This window comes from Hipposideros armiger, unplaced genomic scaffold, assembly GCF_001890085.2.
Source record: "Hipposideros armiger isolate ML-2016 unplaced genomic scaffold, ASM189008v1 scaffold_312, whole genome shotgun sequence".
Taxonomy (NCBI): Eukaryota; Metazoa; Chordata; class Mammalia; order Chiroptera; family Hipposideridae; genus Hipposideros; species Hipposideros armiger.
The window spans coordinates 451,138-458,101 of NW_017731662.1; the positions used below are offsets into that span (position 1 = coordinate 451,138).

The 6,964-nt window shown below is 40.9% G+C and overlaps 1 long non-coding RNA gene across 1 annotated transcript in view; it reads left to right on the forward strand.

Annotated features, from left to right (window-relative positions):
- The window catches only part of LOC109392056 (uncharacterized), a 46,454-nt gene extending 39,694 nt beyond the window's left edge, over positions 1 to 6,760 (forward strand). The window contains exon 2 of the long non-coding RNA XR_002125983.1: positions 4,441 to 6,760. This is a non-coding gene — a long non-coding RNA (uncharacterized LOC109392056). The remainder of the gene's footprint in view (positions 1 to 4,440) is intronic.
- The last annotated feature ends 204 nt before the right edge of the window (positions 6,761 to 6,964 follow it).

The window sequence follows — 6,964 nt, forward strand, 5'->3', positions numbered from 1 at the left end:
GGGAGAAAATGACTAAGCCTATATAGCCAATGAGAAAAAATGCCCTGGAATTCCCCCCTTACCTCGCTTTCACAACAAAGATTCAGCAAGCCATTCTGCTAAAGCCTGACTCTCCCACCATGTATTTTTCTCACTCAGACAGTGCCTGCCCCCAGCTATACTGACACTGGGGGTCCAGGACCTAATTGAATAGGTCAGATAGAAACAATCACAGGAGACCTTTCAAAGTCCACAAACACACAGAAAATGCAAGAACACAGCATTTAGGTAGTCTAGACAAGTGGCCATTATAAATGCTGCTGTCATGAGCAGTGATTTGAATGACAGTTTCAAAAAGGATTTGCAAAAAACCCTATGGAAATGGAACATGGGCAACTCAGAGCCCATGACGTTACAAGGACAAACTGAACTGAACAAAGATCCGAAGCTTCATTGAATGACTTATTTACTCAGACCTGCTCTGTACAAACCTGGGAGAATATGACATCTTTTAAATTGCCTCCCCTGAGCAACACGGCATCCATGGTGCATGGGAAAATTCTGAAAAATGCAGGATGTTTTACAAAGTGAAGACCACAATGTTACCACACTAATGCTTCCACCAAATTCTGCAAACTGCCTTGGTGTCTCACAGTCATTAGAGTAAAGGAATGATGGCAACATCCACAGAGGAAAACCCTGCCTTGTATCCTCTTCCACCTACTGGCTTCACAAATGTTCTGGAAGAGCTAGCCCTTCCCAGGCCCTCAGGTGGAAAATTCTTCATTGTGCATGCCATTGAAGTAATCATAGTAACATTCTAATTTCATTCCCCACAGCAAAGTGTTTTCCGGATATTGTGTGGGGAGTATCGGTGTTCTAACCACCACTGGAACAAATATGCTGGTTATTTTTAGCCCAGCATAGCCTGCAGACTTCTCACATACCCTAGGGTTCCGGGTGCATGGTGGTGCCATGCACTAGGAAGAAACAATATACAGTGGTGGCAGTGTCTCAGTAACGCAAACTCAAGGAAACATTCCCAGGAGGCCTCGTGATAACCAGCCTGCTCTCACCAGCAGGACCAGGACCAGGATCAAGCCACTGGCGTGCCTAGTGTGCAAAAATTTAAGGAGGCACTCGCCCTGCATTTGCACAAGCCTGAGAGTGAGCGCCTCCTTAGATGTTGTGCCCTGGGAGCCTCAATGGCCTCACCCTAGTCCAGGCATGGTTCACTGGCTTTGCTTCCATTTTTCCATTCACTCCTCAGCTCCCTGGCCAACATCATTCCGTGTGTGGGCAGTGTAGTCCCAATGTTGACAACAAAGAAGGGAGCTTTAAGAAGAAAGGGTTGAGTCATCAGTGGTGAGATTACAGTGAAGGATTTGGCCATGTGGAGGGTATGGGTGACTCAAGTCCAGAGTAAATCCAACTAGGGTTGGTGATGAATGGCTTGTCCTGGTCATCCCCTGGGCTGCGGACCCAATGACGGGGTGTAAACAAGAACCCTTGTGAAATTGGCAACAAATGTTCCCTTCCTACAAGAGGGCTCCGGATCTTCCCAGGGAGCTGCTTACCCTGCAGGAAACTCCCATGTCCTCCCCAGACTCGGGTGTCAGTGCTCTGGCAGCTGATCTAAAGCCCTTTCACCCCCATTTGCTCTCTTCCCAGCTCAGTGTGATGTCATAAAGCCCAATTAGCTGACTCAGAGCAGGGGAGAGAAAAAGTGGGAGTCTCTGGTTTCTGGATGCCACCAAATGGTGTACACCAAAGCAGACTTTTCCATCATGAAATCAGGTATATTTATTTGTGAACTTCAAGAAAATAGGAACTGCTCCCTTGCGTCCCCCTTCCCATGCATCACACACATATAGCCCTGGACAGATCCATATGCCACCTTCTCTTCCTCGTGCGTAGCCACTTTTCAACACCCATTTCCCTATTCTCCTTCATATGTTTACAACCCCCACTCACTCCTCCCTCCATCCCAACTAACACCTTTCACAGATCTTACTGGAAAACCCAGGCATTCAGCTTTGTGCATTTTAAATAGAAAAATATCCAGAGTGAATAATGCTAGAGTAGTGGAATTCTGGACCCACAAACTTGACTGTGGATCCCACCCAGCAAGAGCACCTCCACGGCACCAGAGCAGAGACCACTCAAGGTTCAGAAGCACCCATAGTGCTGTATGAAATTCCCCGATTGCTTATGTTGCTTTTAATAATATCTGAAGAAAGCAAAGCATTCCCCTCCATAGGACGTCTGCCAGCATGATTCAATTTTAGAGAATCATTACAGGCTAATTGTCATTATCACATGATCATATTTCAATTATCCCCTGTGTAGTCTAGGTACAGTAATGTAACTGAGTTCTCTCGCTGAGAGAAGTTCATTAAAATCATAGTGTGCATAAAATTTTTTAAAGTGTGTTGGAAAACAAGGGCATAAAGACTGGAAACAGCAACAGAATCCTTTAGGTCTTTTTCTAGCACTCATGGGGACACCATAGTCTTATTTTGTGATGTGGATCAAGGACTATAACTGAATAATGGGTCAATTGTTTTATTATCATTTGTGTCTAAGTGCTTTGTGATGAAAAACCCAATAGGTGGTTTCCTTTCAGCCCAAAACTGGCCAGCTAGGTGCATTGACCCATCTTCACTATGAGTGAGGGTACCTTTAAGCCTGGTTAACAGTGCCAAAGCCTAAAAATCATTCAAAGAATGAAGTTGATCACACTATTTGTGGTCTAGTTATATCAATCCAGGCATAGTCCCTAATGTGGTGAAGAAAAGGAAAAGCAGCCAGCCCTTGAGAATTTGTCCTCAAGAAAGAATTTAAAAGAACAAATAGGGCCAACTGAGTGGCTCATTGGTTAAGAGTTGGCTTGGGAGCGTGAGCTCTTGTCAGCAGGGCCTCCAGTTCGGATCCCACATGGGCAGTGATGCTGCGCCCTCTACAGCTAAGATGGTGAACAACAGCTCGACCTGGAGTGGGGCTTCCGTGAGTCCCCGGCGACGACGTAGGCTGCAGTGGGGCTGCCCTAAGTGGCTGACAGCCAGCATCAGCTGCCAGCAGCTGGCGTGAGTCCAATGGCCGGCAACCGATCTGCCTCAGCCAGGAAGAGCGCAATGATCACAATATCAACATGGGTCAGTGAAGCGAAGTCCTCTACAACTAGACTACAGAACCAAAGGACAGCAACTTATCTGTTCTCCTTCCCCGATTCCCCAATGCTGTTCCCTCCCCCAATTCCCCAATAAAATCTTAAATAAATAAAAAATAGAGCTTTATATTCAAATATATTCATTATTTATAAAAGCAACAAAAGCAGAAACCTACCAACACTCTGACAATGGTGAACTAGTGGAAATAGAATACTGGGCATGGAATGGAAAGGAATGCAGGTAGAATGGAATATTATGCAGCCATTAAAAATTGATGCTGGGCCGGCCGAGTGGCACATTGGTTAAGAGCTGGCTTGGGACGCCAGAGGGCCCCGGTTCGGATCCCACATATGAGGGCCAGTGACACTGCCCTCTACAGCTAAGATGCTGAACAACAGCTCAACCTGGAGCTGGGCTGCCGTGAGTCACTGGCGCCAGCTTAGGCTGCAGCCCCTGCTGCAGTGAGTTGCCATGGGCTACCGTGTGTAGCCAGCAGCCAGCGTGAGCAGCCAGCAGCTGCTGTGAGCTGTCCAGTAGCTGGTGACTGATCTGCCTCGCCCGGGAAGAGCGCAATGATGGTGCCAACTTGGGCCAGTGAAGCAACGTCCTCCACAACTAGACTGAAGAACAAAAGGACAACAACTTGTCTGTTCCCCTTCCCTAATTCCCCAATAAAAATCTTTTTAAAAAAAATTGATGCTGATGATGCAGAGATTGGAAATCTAGAAAACTGGTTTTCACATAATGTTAAAAAGATCATCTATATTATGATTCCAACTATATAAAAATCCGTGCACATTTGGATAAGGAATGGGAAGAAAACAATGGGTGTCTCCAGGTGATGGGATTGTGGATGATTCAGCTTTATAATCATTTTTCTCTTAGCTGTTATAATGTTGGTTGTATAATAAATAAATAAAGCTTGGAGGAAAAAAGAAAACACTCCTGTGAGGCATTTTCTATGTCAGGCAAAAAAAATCGGTGATGCTTGAGATCATTTCACATTCTTCCTTGCTCCCGTGAAGCAACTTGTCATCTTTACCCAGATGGAGGAAATACACACGTCTAGGTTATAGGAGGCATCCTTTGCCAGAGATTATGATGTTTGTTTAATGGGGGGAAAAAACCTCAAACATTTCAACTTTCTTTGATAACAAGTGCATTTGAACCATTTGTTGGTGTGGTTTTTCTATGACAAATACGCACAAAAATCTTGCTGACATAAAATGATGCATTTTTTTTCTTTCTTTTCTCTTTCTCGTCCCCACCTCTCCCCTGCCCCTTTCTGCAGTTCTGCTAAGCCAATATTCTCTAGAATGAGCACAAGCTAAACAAATCGAATAACAGCTTTTCTACATCAACATCAAGAAAGAAGATGCTTGGAAGAGATCAGAGTACAGAAATGGACATGAACAAGAGCGAAACATCCACTTGTCAAAGCCCCTTGTCGATCTAGATGAGCAGATATGGGAGTGATTTTTCTGGAAGGAGATGTGATTATGGATTAAACACCAGCTCACTGAAAACTATCATTGAATAAGATCAGACAACATTCATGAGAAACTACATTCAGGAAATATTTCAAGGAAGAGAAATATAAATGTGCTAGAATTAACATGTAATATATATATATATATATGTACTGAGGTTTGTAAGCTGTCCTTTTTTTAATCAAACTGAAAACAGAAAGCTTTAACCTTTCAACATTATTTTAAAAAAGGCGGTCAATCCTAGATCATTCCTATCTCAGTAGCCAAGAGGCTGAGCAAGCATCATTTATTGAGGAAACATCTTAGAAAATGCCTCTGAATATCTTCTTAGGAGCTGTGACCTAGGTTCCCCCATCTCTGCTGTTCATTTATTTCACTGTGTAATTAGTTACAACCACTCAGTTAAGAGATGTAATACTTCAAACTTTTTACCGAGTCTGTGTTCCGTTTAACGTCTGTACAAGTTATTACTGAGAAAGTGATTCTGACATAAACTATTACTCCATCAAGCTGTATATTACAGGAAGTACATCTTTACATCGTAGGTTCCCGAGCAACATAGGCTTCCCTATCTTTCAGGAAACAACATCAAGGATCTCTGAAAAATACAGAAAGCTCATTTTCACTTCCGATGCTCACATGTAATATATAGGCTGCTATCAAATAAATACTTTTTCTAATTCTTCCTAGTATATGCATAGGAATTTAATACACTTTATAAATAAGCATTTAAAATCTCTCCTGTTTTCATTTCTATTTCTTTGCAATACATGTCATCAGAAATCCATATTCTTTCTTTACCTGACTGACAGGCACTCATTTTGTTAAATAAATAAATAAAAATCATTCCATTAAACCTATTTCTAATGATAGTAAGTGGTACTAACTAAATAAACAATAATTTAATAGCCTTAGAAATAAATGAATATGTACTTATACAGGTCAAATAAACTTGGTAGGAGTAAGTTGCCTTTCGGTTTACTAACGTTGGTTTCAAAATACTCAAAATTTTGTATTTGGTTGGCATTTGAAAGTAGTTACAACTGATCAGTTGTCTTCACCAATCTTCAGCTTCCAGGCTCCCCTCACCCACTTCACTACATATCCTGCCAATATGCAACAACAGCAAAAATTTAATATTGAAGTAGCCAATTGCTTGAGAATGAACACAAGCTAAACTGTACATGCAGGGGTAATCAGTGTAAGCCAAACCATGTTCTATACTTGAGCAGAAAACATGCCTTCATTTTTAGGCTCAAAATTAAGATTAAATTAGCATATATCACTGGAGCACTTATGGAGGATAACACAAAAAGTGATACGGGCCATGGTTGATTTCTCTTACCCTCTCTCTATTAGGGCCACACTTCTATTCTTGCTAAATGTTTTGCTATTAGCCATCTTTTCACCATAAACATGATTATGTTTCAAATGGCTAAAAGTGTATTACAGATATGCTCAAACGAGTAAAATCCAATTCACAAAGATAAGGATTTTCTAAAGAGCCAAATTAAGGGAATATTTATTATCTCTAAAATATTAGCCCCTCTGGGAGTTATTTGTTGCTTTAAATATTAGTGCTCCCACTACATTTAAAACACCCTACTTACCAAATTTAATTACACACAACTTTTCAAGAATTCATCTTTTATTTAAAGGGAGGTATCTCTCTACTTTATCTGCAATAAAAATAGGAGGTATTGGCTTTCTCTTATCCATGTGAATTACAGATTTCATTGAGTTTTACATCACAAATAGTGGTGTTTACAAAAATGAAAAAGTGTTTCCTATTCACATGCAAATGTTTTTTAACAGTTTTTCCATTATACCTAAGTGTAATTTAATTCAGCATACCACAGTGCTCTGAAGATGGGTCATTGACGATGTACCATGTACATAAGTAATACACATGTATATCACTAAATGTTAATTAAGTATAAGAAGTATGTTTTTATCTTTTTTTTAAAAAATAAAGTGACTCCCTTTCTCATTCTGTTCTGTTGTATTACGTCTAAAAGTTGTGTGTAATTTTTTTAAGGTCCAGGATTAGTAAAGAAATTTGTTGGAATATCTGAATTTCTGTAAAAAATAAAAATAAAAATAAGATTTTCTTATTTTAAAGATTGCTTGGTCGCGTGGCACACATTTGGTGTATTCAGTGTCTGTCTTTCTTTGTCCAGTGATACAGGGACAGGTAATGATTTGACTGAAATAACTATCTTCAGAAAAATCTCCTTGCTGTCAGACTTTATAACATGTGCCACCAGCAGACATTATTAAATATACAAGACCCTTGTGTAGAATGCATGATTAACATTTCCATAC